Source organism: Sus scrofa, chromosome 16 (assembly GCF_054392235.1).
Source record: "Sus scrofa isolate SSC_HxYL_T2T_F1_AM1 chromosome 16, Sscrofa_HxYL_maternal_Yorkshire_Landrace_v2.0, whole genome shotgun sequence".
Lineage (NCBI taxonomy): Eukaryota > Metazoa > Chordata > Mammalia > Artiodactyla > Suidae > Sus > Sus scrofa.
The window spans coordinates 24,794,707-24,813,048 of NC_139398.1; the positions used below are offsets into that span (position 1 = coordinate 24,794,707).

Genomic DNA, 18,342 nt, shown 5'->3' on the forward strand with positions numbered 1-18,342 from the left:
TTACTGAGTTCAGAAGTAACTTTTAAAAATTATACTCACTTACATTTTTAAAAATAATTAGGTAGAGTTATAGACATAATATTTAAAAAGTGAAGAAAATGCTATCCCTCAATATTTGTAACATGTATACCTAATTTGAAAAACTGAAATATCAAGAGAATTTATATAGTAAGTAATCCATTCACTGTTTGCAAAGCAATTGATATAGCAACTAAGAAAATCCTCATATTGGCAGAGGGATTAAATAGTCATAGTGGAAGAGTAGTTCATATTTGCTTTAGTAATACTGGTTGTGAGATAATGTCTGTGTGAGACTTCCTGATGGAGATTCATTTCCTTCTGTTAATTATACTGTGTTCTGAAGGAGACTGATTTGGGCAAGTTCTTATCTTATGCAAGCATATAAGCTAAGCCAGTGCAATGAGGAGTGACCAAGAGAAGTAAAAATTAATATTAAGAGAAATTTGAATAATTAAATTTTGACATCTAACATTGGCTTTGAGTCTGGCCTTTTACATGTAACAAATGTATTATACATGAGCATAGGCTGGAATTCATGTTGGAAAGGTCAAAACCCACCAAGATTCAGGAGCTCTCATATCATCTCAATGTTTAATATCAACATGTTTTCATCTTTTTGTTGTTGTTGGTGGTGATTATTTATAAATGACATTTCAGAATATCATTTAGTCTTACTTTTCCTTATAAATTAGATTTTTCACTTCTCTGCTGTTTTTGACATTACCCACATTCAGTCCCATCTTCATCATTCAGTTGCTCATTTGCATACGTTTTAGGATCTTTATAAGGAGGTCACCGGTCTAGTAAAGCATCAAAGTATCATGGAATGATGCCATTTGGGCCTAAAATATAGACATAAGTTCTCTGAGAAAATCATCAAGTTCTGAGAAGTATCCATATCTTTAAATACTACTTTAGTTATAATATTTACACCGTTGCAAAATGTTGCATTTATTTTCAAGTTTCTGTTTTCTTTCTTTCTTTTTTTTTGTAAATTTTATTGAAATACAGTTAACCTACAAAGTTGTATTAATTTGAGGGATACAGCAAAGTAAATCAGTTATAAATATACATGTCTCCATTCCTTTTCAGATTCTTTTGCCATGTAGGTTACCACACAGTACTGAGTAAATTTCTCTGTGCTATATAGTAAGTCCCCATTATTAGAACAGTCTAAATCATAGTGTGTATATATCAATTGCAAGCCCTTAATTTATCCCTTCCGCCACCATTCCTTTTGGTAAATGTAAGTTAAGTTGTGAAATCTTTGAGTCTGTTTCTCTTTTGTAGGTCCATCCATGCTGCTGCAAATGGCATTAATTCATGTTTTTTACTGCTGAGTAATATTCTATTGTATATATATGTACCACATCTTCTCTAACCAACCCTCTCTTAGTGGACATTTAGGTTGTTTCTATATCTTGGCTATTATAAATAGTGCTGCTATGAACATTGGAGTGCATGTATCTTTTTGGATTATGGTTTTGTCCACATATATGTACAGGAGTGGGATTGCTGGATCATATGGTGGTTCTATATTTAGATTTTAAGGAACTCCATATGTTCTCATCTGTTTTCTAACACTTGTTGCAACAAGATAGTACTTCTTTTCCTTTCAAATATTGGAATTTAGATTTTTAAGCTGAAGGAGGTAAGCCAGACACTGAACATGGTAAATAAAATTTAAGAAAAGGAAATCTCAGGAAGTTTCCACCGTGGCTCAGTGATAATGAACCCAGGTATGATCCATGAGGATGCAGTTTCTATCCCTGGCCTCACTCAGTGGTGAAGGATCTGGTGTTGCTATGAGCTGTGGTGTAGGCCGGCAGCTACAATTCTGTTTTGACCCCTAGACCAGGAACCTGCATATGTCATGAGGGTGGACCTTAAAAAAAAAAAGGCAAAACCCCTCAATATGTGTAGCAGAATAATTTGAAAAAGAGGAAAAAAAAAAAGAAAGAAAGAATGAAAGAAAAACCATTGTGCATAGTCAAATGAAATGAAAGTAACCACTACAGTCACAAAAATCAAAAGGACCTTAAGCTACTAAGAAGCAGGTCTTGTTGAATAATGCACAAAAGATGCTGTTAATGGGAATGGACAGAAAGAGAAAGAAATTGCAAGGTGACAGTATTAGCTGACTTCGATAAGTTACTACTTTTTCTAGAGGTTTCCAAGGATGTATATGCTAAAAGTATGCAATATATTAAAAATGTTCTGAGTTATGGTGAATCACTGTTCTAAAAATAATGAGAGTTCCCTAGTGAACTATACTGGCTATAGGATATTCTTACGCACTCTCGGAAAAGGCCTGAGGCAAACTCCAAAGTAGGCCAAAAGGCCTTTTTCTTTCCTTTCTTTCTAGGTTAAAACCAGTTTTTCACGATTTATCACTCTATTTATTAGGAAAGGTCTGGCATGGTAAGAAGATCTATATTTTGCAGAAAAGATTACTGAAAATAAAAGTCAAAAAAGTTGTAACTGAACAAGGAAAAGCCTACTCCATGTAAGAAAGAGAAAATCCTCAGCATATATTTTCAAAGGTGATGAAGAAAAGAAAAATGGCCTTGAGGTGGGATAGATCACAGCATCCCTGAATAACTATCTGAAATATAATATAGCTAGAAAACAGAGAATGAGGCATGGTATAATACACAAATGGACACAAAGAAGACAATATATGAGAGGGGCTTTTAAGTTGTACTGAAAATTCCAAATGCAAAAAATGCTAAGAAAAATGGAAAATCAATGACTAAGTGTTATAGTTATAAACCAAAAACGAGTTTCAAAATGTCTTTCTAGCCAAAAGTTCACAATGGCTTAAAATACAATAATGGTGGTAGAAGTTGGGAAGAGTGAAAACAAAATTCAAAAGATATTTAAGGTATAGCGTAATCAGATACTGTGCTTGATTTGATGTTGAAAGAGAGAAGAGAGGTAGACTGGTTTTCTGACTTGACAACTTGATAAATAGTGGCGTCGACACTGAGACTGAGAAGAATAAATTTTATACTTGGATTGGAGATACAATAAATTAATAAAATTTTAGGTATTTTGAAGTTCTGGATGCTTCCGAAGAAGGAATGTGAAGAAATTACTTGGGCCTTATACTCAAAGAAGGCATCAAGATTGGAATGTAAATCTGAAGATTGCCAGAAAACAGATAACTATTATTTCACAGTGATAAATTAACTTTTTTTTATATCATGCTGAAGAGCCAGAAGAAACTAAAAATATCTGAGAAGAGGAAAAAATTTGGAGGTAGATAAATAAATGATTAGGGAAACAAGTGTATAGAAAACAAACACAAAAAAGTCATTTTCATGAATTCTCCAGATTTACTTTTATTTATTTACTTTTCATTTTTGAGCTTATAGTTAGTTGTATGAAAACTACCTAATAAATTTGGAGTTTAAAGTTTATTACTAAAAACGAACATTTCCTTTATTACCACTGAGTCTTCCTTCATTGATCATTTAAAATATACCATGATTTATTTATTGTTATTCATAAAAATAAGAGTACAGGAGTTCCCGTCCTGGCGCAGCGGAAACGAATCTGACTAGGAACTATGAAGTTGCGGGTTTGATCCCTGGCCTCACTCAGTGGGTTCAGGATACGGCGTTGCCATGAGCTGTGGTGTGGATCACAGACTTGGCTCAGATTTGGTGTGGCTGTGGCTGTGGCGTAGGCCAGTGGCTACAGCTCCGATTAGACACCTAGTCTGGGAACCTCCATATGCTGCAGGTGTGGCCCTAAAAGGACAAAAGGAAAAAAAAAAAAAAGAGTAGATTCAAAATTGGTATATAAGTATTTCTAACTTGTCTTCCTCTAATTCTAATAACATTTCTTTGCTTTCTCACTTTCGTCTAGTTCTATAAACAAGTAGCAGTTAACAGAGCATCTACTGGACAACTTCAATGTCACATCAGAAAATAGACAGACCCTCCCAACAGGGAAATTGCTTAGGGAGAGAAATTGCATAGGTCGACGTCACAGGAAGGTTGGAGAGGGGATAGAGAGTGCGCTACATAGGAAAGAAAGGCAGTTTTATATGTTTTTGGTCAGTGTCATTTGTTATGTATAAATGAGAATATGTAAAGAAAGAAAAAATTTTGTGCTAAGTTATAAACTAAATCACACATTTTTCATTAATTCAATGAATTCCTTAATCTTTATTTTCACACTTAGTTTAGGTATGACTCAGCAAAGGACTACTTAAGCTTGCTGAAGTTTCATAAGAAATACATCAAAAAAACAGATCTCTAATCTTGGTCTAATCTTGGTGAAAGGAGACCCTGTCTTTAGTCCACTGTTATCTTACGACTGTTTAGGGTTCTATCTACAAATGGTCCACCCATTGTTGGATAATGCCTGGATAAGTGAATATATTTTACTTATCACAGTAAATTACATCTTAAAATAACTATGCTAGTCATGAAATAAGCCATTTTTTAAACTATTAAAATTTTAACAGTGTGAACTTTTTTTTTTTTTTTGTCTCTTCAGGGCCTCACGCACTGAGGTTCCCAGGCTAGGGTCCATTCGGAGCTGTAACTTCCAGCCTATGCCACAGGTACAGCAACACAGGATTCTAGTTATGTCTGCGACCTACACCACAGCTCATGGCAATGCTGGATCCTTAACCCACTAAGTGAGGCCAGGGATCAAACCTGCGTCCTCATGGATACTAGTCAGATTCGTTTTCGAGCCACAACAGGAACTTCTTAACAGTGTGAACTATTAAATACAATGTGTATATAATACCACAGTTATAATTACGGGTGTGTTAAGTTTTTTTTTCCTTCTTTCATTATATTAGGAGACAGACATCTGATATTTGTTTAATTTGAATAGTTACAAGAGAGTGGCATTGATATCTGTCAGTTCTGAAAAATTATGTAAGTTCCAGGATACTATGCAATGAGTTTTACATCATCATAATATAAATAATCTCTGTGAGGTTCCATTATGTGTGCATCACATTGGTGCAGAGATTGATATTGGGTTTATTCTTATTCATAAATATCTGACATTACTTTTATAATGATTTTTAAAGAGATATATCAAATATCAGTCACCTGCTGACAACAGATTTGAATTTATCATTGTATAAATTAATACATATGAAAATAAATACATGAAACTACACATACTATATCTTTGAATGAATGCACGTAATGCTATAGATTCATACATATATACATACATATGAATATGTGTATATATATATAGAAAGGATAATGCTATTAATCCATTGAATAATCTCAATCTTTCTTTAAAGAGTCAAAATTTTGCATTAAAGAGTCAACATCTGCACTTTAAGCCACTAACTGCTATATATATATAACTGCATCAAAATCTTGCTAAGTGAAATATTTTATTTCAATAAGAACTCATATATATTATTTATGGTTTGAAACTATTACTCACCATTTTAGCATTTATTTTTCTTTATTTTTCAAAAATAAGCCAAACTTGGTTTTTGTTTTTCTGTGTGTTTTTCTAAGGCATAATGGTAATGAAATTGACACTTAAAAAGACGTGTCTTTAAGACAGATAAACGGTTACATATCACAGTTTCCCAGACTACATTTCTGCAACACAAAGTCATCTTCTGATTGATTGACTATAGATTGTTTAATACAGAGACAGCTGAAATATTTTTATAGGGAGACATCCTTCACTTTACTGAAACTCAGAAATGTATATTTCCAGCAATGTCATTCATTGGTGTCTTTTAGCTCTCACTTCCACTGGCAGATTTGCTACCATTTTCTATGCAGGAGATGGAGAAGTATGAATATAAGGTAGACAAATTTAAGATTATCTAAAGCATGCTTTAAGGCTGCCCGCCTAGCTCAGTTGGTAGAGCACAAGACTTTTAAAGCATGCTTTAAAACATGTAATCTGTAGTCATTTAATTATTTATGTCACCAAAAAAACACTGATATAAAATATTATAATACAAATATCAGTAATTGTTATAATAATTGAAGTACAGATGAAAGTTTACAATGGTCAAATGAACTTGACAAGATTTATATGGACTTTCTTATGCTGGTGCTTGATAGAGTTTATATCTAGTTCACAGCAGGAACCAGACATTTTCTGACATAAAGGCATCCAACACAATTTTGTTTGTATACATGTAAATCTCCAAATACAGCTGAAAATAAAAAAGTGCTAGCTACCTAAATTTGAGTTCTTATGTTCATTCAGGATAATATTTTACATTATTGAGAAAAATCAAAAGATAATTATTTAGGAAACACTCTCATTTAGTGGCAATGAAAATAAAGCCACTGTGATTACAATCACCATAGAAACTAAAATATTCTCTTTAACCTCAAAAGGCTGAATTAAATTGGGATCTGATTTGAGTGAAATGTGGAATGAGACAATACTTCCAGAAGGCAATTTATCTATTTTTAAGAAAAAAAAAAAGTTAAAAAAAATTGTGAGGCCATTCTTCAGTTGAAGAGGAATATTTTTGACAGTGTTGAAATCATTAAAAATATAGCCCTTCTGGAGTTCCCGTTGTGGCGCAGTGGTTAACGAATCCGACTAGGGACTATGAGGTTGCGGGTTCGGTCCCTGCCCTTGCTCAGTGGGTTAACGATCCGGCGTTGCCCTGAGCTGTGGTGTAGGTTGCAGACGCGGCTCGGATCCCGCGTTGCTGTGGCTCTGGCGTAGGCCGGTGGCTGCAGCTCCGATTCAACCCCTAGCCTGGGAACCTCCATATGCCGCGGGTGCGGCCCAAGAAATAGCAACAACAACAAAAAGACAAAAGACAAAAGACAAAAAAAATATATATATATATATAGCCCTTCTAAAACATTTTAAGGGTTTCCTTCAACCAAAAATGGCCTAGTCCTAACAAACTCGTAAAGTATATTTCCTAACAATGAGTTAAAATAATATTGTTACTGAATCCTATGTGTTAAAGTTATTAAATAAAAATGATTTCTCACATTGCTTTAGAAAGTGGTGATATCTTAGCACACATTAACTCTGAATTAGTAAATCAGTCAGTTTGTTTGCTGGATAGTGTATATTATCTGTTGGGCATCATAAAAAAAACATTTGGGGATTAAATAATGACAAGCCATAACTATGGATCTCCAGAAGCCAACCATCCAATGAATAATTAATATGCTTTGACATTATGACATCATGTAATAATTTAATGTGACTTCTGAGTCAGGAACTTCTTTACATTGTCCTTCTCTTCTTATAGCTTCATTTTTAGATAATCTCATTGATGACAGAATAATACTATATATTTAACACTGTCTTATCTGTCAAATGCATTGAAGTACAATAAACACTTCATGTAACATTTAATACAATAATCACACATTCAATTAGGAGACTATGTATTATCTGTATTAATACCATTTGCTTTCTTCTGGTTTGCACATTTTCTCCTACTTGGTTCCATAGACACCTACTACCTGCATGTTGAGTACGTAGTTTGGAATAAAATTTGGTAAGATAGATAGATACTCTAACATTAGTATGGCAAAGTCTATGAACTGATTAAAATGTTGCAAACAAAGAATTCATAAGTTGTTTTTAAGAAACATTATATTATTTCCAATTCATCAAATCAAAAGATTCTTCTATTGCATTTCTTATACTCTACAAAGGATATTTAATAATGTGGTTTTTAGTTGAATTATGTACTGAAAATTCTCTCTTACTATTTATATTATACACTACCCTCTTAAAACACATTACATTCTATGTATCCTAGTTCAGACAATTTTAAAATCCTGTGCAGTTTTTGATATATGGTCCTTTTATGGAGACCTTCTTAAAAATCCAAGGCTTCTGTTAGAACTGTTGCTCTATGTAGCTGTTTCCAGCAGACTATAAAGGATATGGAAGTGTTATTCCAAGCCACTGATGCTTAAAGCTTGTCTATGTACAATGCCTGATGTTTTCCCGATCTTTTAATCCTATTATGATGGTGTTGAAATAATATCTTTAACAATAATTGTACAAGATTTTATTCATTTTTATCAAGTGGGTCTGGAATAATTTACACTTAATGTCACTATCCAGGTGGACAGAATTATACCAAGACTTCAGTTAGCTTTTACATCTTATTTACATGCACTCTATTGTGTGATCCTAACATATAAAGATGACATGACATATTTTTCTCCATTACTTAACTGTAAGAGATACTTCCAAGGTTCAAACTGAATATGGGTTACAGGGCTGGAAAAAGAAAACTTTGGCTAGATTATAAAATTAGGATTCCTTTTAAGGTCCTCATTTATCTAATTATTATGGTATTCTTAAGGCAAAAAGTCATGTAAGACTTTCTGGTACATACATTGCATCCTAACCTTTCTCTCTTGTGAAATTATCCATGTCTGTCAGTTACAAATTGCTTCAATAATATGGACAGGGACAATCAGTAATGACTATTGAATTTTAAGGCTGCCAATTTCTCAAATTATTTATATCCCCTATCTAGTATTGCACTATGCCTTTCTTATAGGATTTGTAAGAATTTAAAAGATTATATAAAAATAAAAAATGCTCAGATAATATTTAAAGGGATTAGAAAACATCATGTATTTGGTATTCTAGTCTATAAAAGTAAGCAATAATCTAAGACAAGTAATAAAAAGATGTTTTCACCATACTCCTGTTTCTCATTTACAACCTAATGATAGAGTTGTTTGTTCAGAAGTAACATATTCCTTTTTCATAATCTTCAGTGTACTAGTTACAGAAGTGTTTTGTTTAAAATGTGATTTTAAAGGTTTATTTTCCTGCAAAGAAAGAATAAACATGAAAAACATCTCGTGGAATAAATGTTAACTATCTTCAGCATAGTTTATGTAATACTACATCAAATACATGATTTTGTTTTGGAGCTCAAAGATGTAGCAATTTTCTGAATAGATGTTCTCAAAATGAATTATTTGTTTCTCTGTGTATTGTATTATTATTATGGATATAAAGATATAAAACAGAGTCAATACTGAAGCAAAAATACAAGAAATAGAAGTGTTAAATGAATTATGATATTAGCGTGCAGTACAAGGATAGACAATTTAAAAGACTGGGATATTTTAATAACTACAGAAAATGCATTTGGGTAAATTTTAATAACAAATGGTGCTACACAAATAATTGAATGCAGCATAGACAAAGAACCTAAAAATGGGTACGTGTTAAGTTAATAAAAAAGATTGTGTGCATATGTATATATACATTTTGCATTACTAGTAAAGATTAAGAGCTACTGAAAGTAAACAAAATATGACGATATTCTATTTACAATCATTTAGAGTAAGTTGAGAACTATAGGAGGATTTAGTCTTTACAAACATAAAATTCAAATAGTTGAAATTATTCTACTTGCTGTTTGTCTAAAATTATATTCAAATATCTTCAGAATGTTTTAAAGCTTAATGCTCATATTTGAGATATATGGATAAAAAAGGTTATATGATCTATTTTTTAAATTTGCTATTTGAAAGTAAAACAATATATGCAAAATACTCAGCCTCCCTCTCACTAGCAAAATATGATAATGTAACATGACAGGAAGTTCATGAACCCCTTTCACAGATCACACAATTTTATTACTATACTTGAGTCAGAGCTCAGTTTACAATTTGTTAGTTAACTGTTTATGTGTGGGTGGAACATTTCTTTAATTATCACACTTTTCTTATGGAAATATAAAACAATTGGGTAAATGTTTCTGAAATTTATATTTAGTGTTAAGATTCTACTATTTAGTAAGCTGCTATTTGTGTTGCATAAATAATTACTGTGAATTTTATATTTCTATAAAAATGATTTAGTTAGTTACAACATTAAGATTAATGGATTAGTATTTCCTCTATTTTCTCATTTCTTATAAATTTATTCTATTTTTATTATGACAAATTGTTTTGAGAGCAATCCACACTGATATGTGTAGCTCTATTCCTTTAATTCATCTATTTTCCCAATTTTATAATTTTTCATTGCATGAATAAAAAATATATTTATCTATTTAGTTAATGTGTAATTGTTGGATATTTACTTCCTACTCAGGCATTTTATTAATAGTGCTATTGCTGACAATTTGACATTCTGTACATCCCCTGGTTTGTGTGTGTGTGTGTGAATGTGTGTATATATATATATTTATTATATTTTATTTAGTAAAATACAACTTAATAATAGGCTATAACATCTGGTAGGGCATGTCTTTCAACATAGGCTACTTTTTAATGAGTTATCTTCGCTATAATTTGATACTTGCTCTTCCTTATAAAATTGAAATCCAGGCTTTTAAGCTCTATTAAAAGCTCTGCTGAAATTTTTATTTGAATGTATTTGAATGTGACTCTTGCACATATTCTGAAGTTCATATTGTGTGGATATGGGGTAGAGTTCTGGAAACCTCTTTTCCCTTTTATGTTGCTTAAGACAAGGTAGCATATGTTAACTCTATTTTTGAATGACATCATCAAATTGCCACCCCAAATAATTTACAGATCTCAACACCCTCAACCGTGCATGAACACTTCCACTGTTTCAATAATCAAAATTTAAAATAAAATCTCACATAAATGTATTGAAATATCCTCAAGAACTCTGTATCAGACAGGTGTGTCTCTTTCATGAAACGTCTGATCAGAGGTTTTGCCCAAATTTGATCAAATTTCAATAGGATCATTTGCTTTTTTTGTCTTAAATAATTGAATTTCTTTTTATGGTTCAAATAATTTGTTAGTTGTATCTTTATATCTCTTCCAATGTTTTTTTGTTCATGGTGTATTTAACTGTTCATACATTTAATATTAATTTGTTCAATTTTATAGTATTTTCCTTGTGGTTGCACATTTTATGTCTTAAGAAACCCTTCCTAATTAAAGCTATTCTTTTATATTTTTTCTACACATTTCAATTTTTTCTTATATTTCTGAGAAAAAAACTACAAGCTATAATGTATATTTTTTATAATTATGTATAATGTGAACAAGGGATCCATATTTTTTAATAGCTGGATAAGCAATTGTCACAGAATTATTGACTTTTTTTATTATGCTGAAATATTAGCTGTATAATTTATATTTCCTGATATGTGTGGGACAATTTCTAATTGCCTGCTATTCTATTCTAATACTAATATGCTTACTTAATATGACTTTTCAGCAATTTTGATACATGTTTAGGCCTACTCAACTATGCCCAAGTACTGCAAATTTATTCAATTATTTATGTAATTTTACTGCTAGAAATCTAACTCATTAATTCTTTTTATTTCATTAATATTAAGTATATCCTTTATTTTCATTTAAGAAATTTTGGTGGAAAGAAACACAAGCAGAGGTGGCATGTATAATCATATACAAACTGAAGGATACAGGATGTTTAATTTGTTTTTTAATAATGTGTTCTAGACAACATATTATGTCATGATATATAACTTTAAAGCATAGTTTTAGTGGGAAACATTAGGTCATATGACAAGATATTTGACTATTTTGATATTTAAGTTGTTAAATAACTTTTTTTAACAGTTTTATTTATTTATTTATTTTAAATGTATTTTTTATTGTTATTTCCCCAACACACTTTTTTTTTCCCAGTTACACATACATGTATACATATTTTTTAATTAAATAACTTATTATCACTATATCATTATAGTAATATTATCTAAAACTCCACATAGCAAGTCATAATTATTTATTTAGCATATATTTATTAAAAAATAGTACTGATGGTTTTAAGACTGAATATTTTTCAGTGTTTTTGCTATACGGTAAGTTGACATTTTAAATATATATCAACGGATGTTCAAAAACTGTAAGAATTTCCTAACTTATCCTTTTACTAGACATTTGGCCACCATATGATTCATTCTCCCCATAATAAATATAGCAATTAAAAACATAATGTATATGAGCTCATATCACAACCTTTCCTATAGCTGACAATAGCTTGGGTTCTCTTCCCTTCTAACAAGTCTACTATGTCAAAACAACAATGACAACAACAACAACAACAATCCTCATCACAGGTCTTTCCTCTATCCATGTATAGAATATTCATCCTCCAGGACGTTATGTGACTACTTTTTTCTTGCCATTTACATATCAGTTCAAAATCAACACATAGAGTTACTTTGACAACTCTACTAAATTAGCTTCTTTCATAATTTTCTATGACTGAACTCTCCCTACTTGAACCCTCAGCTGATTACTTAGAAGATTAAGAAACCACTCCAGGTTTCTTAAAAGCTTTTTGGTCTAGCTGAGCTTGTCAGGTCTGTATATCTTAAATCTTTCAGAGGGTTTAACAAAATGTTTTACATCCATTCATCATTAGTTGTTTTATGACCTACTTTTTTATTCTTTAAAAACCTTGCTTGATAGTCTGAAATTAATAAAATACATATGGCAAATCCTAAGCCCTACATAATTCATATCAATTCTGATTTCGAACTGAAGAATTCTTTCCTTTGCTCAATACTCTCATGTAGTAACTTATAATACATAGACAGGAAAAGTCAAGTAAAAGTTTTAATATGAAAGAATTTTAGGTGCATGTTTTATCTTCTATGATACTTCAAACAATATGTTTGCCAAATATTTTACTGTAACTTAACCAAGTTGTCTTTTTTTCAGCCTTTTTAAAAATCAATCTCTTCACTACTTTTTCAGTTACGGCTAGCATTTTTGTTTGCCATATTTTCTATTCTAAATGATCCCTTGCCACTCTTCTAGTTTCCACCTGATGCTTGGTATCAAAATCAGTGACACATATATTAGTTTTTACCAAGGGATTAAAAAAGTGACCTCAAAATATATTGGTTTAAGATAACAATGTTTATTATTTCTCACAATGCTTATGGCTTTCCGAACAGACCTTTTCTGGGCCAGCTGGTTACAAGCTAAAAACATAGCATGTTGTCCCTGATATGAGGGGACATCTGAGAAAGACTGGCCCTAACTATCCATATGGTGCTATGGCAAATTCTGAATTTGTGGAGGAGAGAGAAAGAGTTCATCTTCTGAAGAAAGTATAGACAAGCTCACATTGCAAACATATATGTATATAGGAATGGGTGGAACTTTTGGCCACCTTTTGTTATACCTACCACAATATGGAAATAAAAAAAATCTCAGCAATATTAAATTCTATATTCTCAATAATAGCACACTCATTCATCACTCAGTAGCTGTCTCCTCTTTGTTTACAGCAAGTATAATGAGCTTTTCATATGTTTTGCATTTTTAGGAGCTGTAGTTGTATTCTGTATGAGTAAGATTGAATTTATTATTTAATTCCACACTACCCCTCATCTTGATACCCTATAAGGAATAAGCAATAAGCTTTTAATGGTTTCTTAATCTTCTAAGTAATCTAGGTTCTAAGGCTTCAAGTTATCATTGTATATCTCATTTAATCCTATGAATCAGTTTCTAAGTAAGGCTAACTCTAACCCTATAATATGCCTTTTACTCTATTTCTCCCTTTCTATTTCCAATGCAAATGCTTTTTGGGGGGAAGGGGTTACTACAGAGATACCAAAACTAACAAAGCAGATTGTCTGTTCTCTCTTAAATCCTTTCTTAAGAATATGCTATCAAAATTTTAATTTGAATATTTTTCCCTCTTGGAAAACCTTCAAAACTGCAGTTAACTTGTTAAAATTGTTAAATTTGTTAAAAGTTAAGACACATTTTAACAATTCACAACTCAGCAAAATTTCCACAACTTTAGCCTGACAGTCAAAGTCACCAAAGACTTGCCACAACCTTTTAAATTTATTTATTTTTTTCTGTTGATCTATATACTTTGGCCAAATATATCAAGTATTGCTTTCCTGCACATTATGCTTTCACAATATTTGTGCCATTCCCATTTCTTTCCTCAGGTCTAAAATACTTCATATTACCTTTTTTTTTTCTTTTCCAAATGGAAAAATTTAAGTCCCCAGCAAAAAACAAAACAAAACAAAACAAAACAAAACCCTCTAAATTCACTTCAAATTAAAAAAAAAAAATCTTATTTTAAGTGCCACCACCATTATCATCACTTTCACCAATACATGGAAATTACTTCTCCCTCTAAGCTCACAAAATTAGTTAGGACATTTCCTGTAGTATTTGAAATTTCAAGCTAATAAAAAAAAATGCCTTTTTACTTTCTAGTTGTTTATGAGGGTAGAAATAATGTCTAACATCCTTTATACGTACAGATAAATCTGTTTAAGGTCTTTAAAGATGAACTTTTGCTACAGAACAATAGATTTTGATATAAATACAAATTTTAATCCTCTAATTTATCCTGTGTTCCTACAAGTAATGACAATCATAATAACTTTTCTAAAATGAAATATCCCTGCTTAAAATCGGTCAAACCCCATCCTCCAAAATAAGGCAAAACTTCTAAGCATGACATTATACACACTGTTTTTTTTTGGGGGGGGACAGGGCCACACCAGTGGCACATGGAAGGTCCCGGGCTAGGGGTTGAATCCGAGCTACAGCTGCCCACTTACAGCCACCACCACAGCAATGTGAGATCTGAGCCACATCTGCCACCTATGCTATAGCTCAGGGCAAGGTTGGGTCCCCGACCTACTGAGCGAGACCACAGATTGAACCACATACTCATGGATACTAGTTGGATTCATTTTAGCTGCACCAATAAATATGTTAATAATCATTCAATAACAATTTAATATTTAAATTAATACATGTTTAATTTAATAATAAAGTTTAATAAATTCTTTATTCTTCATATGATGTATTTCCCAAAACAGTATGAATGTCTCAATTAGAACTTCTGAATTTTGGCACTGTTTCAGAACTAGACATGGTACTTTTCTTCTATATTGTGATGGTTCATTTTGAGTGTCAATCTGACTATATTAAGGGATGCCCATGTGGCTAGTAATGCATTATTTCTGGATGTGTCTGTGAGGGTGTTTCTGGAAGAGATAATCATTTGATTTAGTAGACTGAATAAAGATATCTGCCCTCACCAATGTATGTAGATGTCATCCAATCCCTTGGAGGCCCAAATGGTAGAAAAAGATGAAGGAAGGGAAATTCTCTTTCTTGTGTTAGGATGTTTATCTTTTCCTGACTTCAGACCTTGGAGTTCCTTGCACTTTGGCCTTTGGACTCTGAGACTTAAACCAGCAGTCTTCTGGTTCTGAGGCCTCCAGCCTGGACTGGGAGTTAAACCAGCAGCTCCCCTGGTTTTCAGATCTTTAGACTCAAACCTGAAGTACATGACTACATGAAATAATGAGTATAATGAGTAATGACTATAATTACTATGTTTAAAGTCCTTTTGAATCCTGCTTCTTTGCCACTAAAATGAAAATCAGAGACTATTTCAAGAAACAAATGGTCAGGGATTCCAAAGGAAGCTGTAATGTTAACAAGCTGACTGAAGAGCATCCATTAAATAATGTGTCATAGAGGTAACTGTCTTTAGCCAAAACTGATAATGTCAAGTATGCAGTGTTTGAGACAAAGCAGAGTCAGAGTGTAGTGTTGAATATTTGATAGCAACTTTAATAAGGTATGGAATGCATCACACATTCTAGTTACTGAATGAAAGAAAGCACATAAATTGAAGGTGAATATTGTGGGCATAAGTACATAAGTAGCTTTGTTTTCTGTTCTTCATTCATTTCTCCTTAGGGCTTCATGGGTTACTAAATCTTATAAATGAATTTGGGAGAAAATATAAGCATAAGCTAACAAATATACAGTAAATGCCAACTGGCTGAAGTAACTGTATGACTATAAGGTATATATATATATATATATATGACTATAAGGTACCTCAATTCTTTTTTTTTTTTTTTTTTTAATGCACTCACAGCATGTGAAAGTTCCCAGGCCAGGGACCAAACTCATACCACAGCAGTAAAGAGAGCCACAGTAGTCACAATGCTGGACCCTTAACCCACTGAGCCACACAGGAATCACAGCATGTACCTCAATTTTGGGTAAGTTAAAATGTGAAATGATGTGGATCTTAGAATCAACAAAATTTATTATGTATACTAAAACCGTACACAAGCCCCTGTGCCCTTGTCCTTTGATGTAAAAGGCTTTTGAGTTAGTCTCCCAGCCCTAAAGGCTAGCTCAGGAATTAATGATTAGGAAATATAAAAATGTAGAAACAAAGAATACCTTGGGGCCAGGAAATTGGTAACATTTTAGACTATAAATTGCCACATAGTAGAATTACTGAACTATGGATACCCTGAAAGCTATAGATTAAGATCTGAGACACATTGCTAAATTGTTTTTACAGAAAGTAGATCACCAGTAGATGAAAGCTGCTGACTACAAGAACACAGACCCTAGACTGGTTGAAATCAGAGGATTGATAAAGCTTGAAACTTCGCCTTTATCCAACCCGCCTAAGAATTGTGCACAAGCTGATCACTTACCCTGCAGCCCCTTCCTCAGACTGCCTTTAAAACTTCTTGAAAGCCATCAGGGAGTTCAGGTTTTTTGAGCAAAAACTGCTCATTCTCCTTGCTTGGTGCCCTGCAATAAATGCTGTACTGTCCTTCACCACAACTTGGTGTCAGTAGATTGGCTCTACTGTATGCAAGCGAGATAACCCCAGTTTGGTTCTATAACAATACTGCTTCCCTCACTGTGAGCTGCATAAGGATTCAAGGCCTTTTTTAATCTTCCATTCCACTTACTCCTTGGTCTTATTTCTCAATTGTTTTAGAACTTGAATAGAGAAGTGGTGCTACTTATTTATTCTTCTTCAAATCCCAATAGCTGTATTAAGGACTGTGTCCTTTCAACTAAATATAATTGTGAGCCAATAAGATCAGATTTGAAAGTTCCTTCTTCTTTCCTGGAGCAAAAGAAGAAATTAATTAAAAAGGAAGTAACATGACTTATATTTCCTTTAGGATAATTGTTGATCTAAAAGTGCTACATTTATTTTGAAGATAACAAACTGGGCTAATGAAATTGACTTGATTAGGAGTTACAGAAGGGCAGTAGTAGACAGTATATTGTTTAAGATTTTGTAAAGCATGGAAACTAAGATTTTACACATGACATTCTAAAACATTAACATATGAGGCATATAAATTAAAAACTATTGCCCTTTTCTGACTCTGAGTTTTGAAATTTAGTGAAAGCCGTAGTTTATAAAATCACAAAGTGAATTCAAGCAACCTAAGTTGTTTGGGGCATCTTTTACAAATCTTATTTTATCCTATTACTCAAGAAACCACTTGCATCTATCACATTACTCCAGACCTTTTTTCCTCTTTAAAGAATTCACATTTAGCCTTCTATACCCTGAAACCATGTTATTGCTACCTCAGGGACATGTTGCCTAGATTCTATCAATGCTTCCTATAAATTTCCCCTATAGTGACAATATTGTCTAAAGAACAACAAATGCCAAACACACTTTGTAGCTCATGTTCTGTGTTGTTTGGCCAGATTCCTTAGGCTGTTGATACAGCTCTACTGTAATCTATTCAGCCAGAATGATCTTTTTGAGTTTACAAGCCATCAAGGGACATGAATCATACTAAACTCTGGCTTGTGCCACATTTATAAATGTGCTAGTCCTTGATCTTTTTATGATTCTAAGCCAGTTAGCACTTACCAGGAAGGCGTTTTTACCCATACCTTTCCCTATGAAAATATTGACTTAGCTGAATATCTGCCAAACCCTCTTCCCTCTCATATTAATCATCTTCTTGTAATCTCTATTCATATAGCATATAGAAAGATCTTTAGTTATATAAATGGCACAAATTTGAAATTAAATAATAATGCAAATTTTATGAATGTGTCTGCTCATTTTATATTAAATATTTTGGTGTATAACATGAAGTAACAATTGTACATGTTAACTGTTTACCAAACTTTTATAGAATGAATGATTACATAGTTTATCTCTAATAAAATATGGATGACCATAATATGTTTTGCCTATGAATCATAACAGAGCTGTGACAATCAATAAATTGGTGGATTATGAACATAAGAAAAACCAAAAAATAACCTCATGCTAAATGTGAAATACAATGAAGTCTTCCTAATATTTTTGTTTAAAACTCATATATTAAAATACAGTTTAAACTCCATATTCCTATATCTGAAATTTTTGTGTTTCTGTATATTTAAGATTATAAATTCCTATTTGGGAGGCAGAAGGACTCTGATTTTGAGAACTTTATAAAATACATTTGAAAACATGTTATCCTTGAGTTTTGTATATGATTTATATTTGAGATACAATATGTACTTATAAAAAGACATCCTTGGTGGTAAC

The 18,342-nt window shown here is 32.3% G+C and overlaps 1 protein-coding gene across 4 annotated transcripts in view; it reads right to left on the minus strand.

Annotated features, from left to right (window-relative positions):
* LOC146395468 (uncharacterized) overlaps window positions 1–18,342 on the minus strand; it is a 586,337-nt gene that overhangs the window by 342,317 nt on the left and 225,678 nt on the right. Inside the window, exon 5 of one of the 4 annotated variants that reach the window (XM_085001992.1) lies at window positions 16,475–16,899. The exons of the other annotated variants lie outside the window; for them this stretch is intronic. The gene's annotated coding sequence lies outside the window, so the exon portion shown is untranslated. The remainder of the gene's footprint in view (window positions 1–16,474; window positions 16,900–18,342) is intronic. 4 annotated transcript variants of the gene reach the window in all.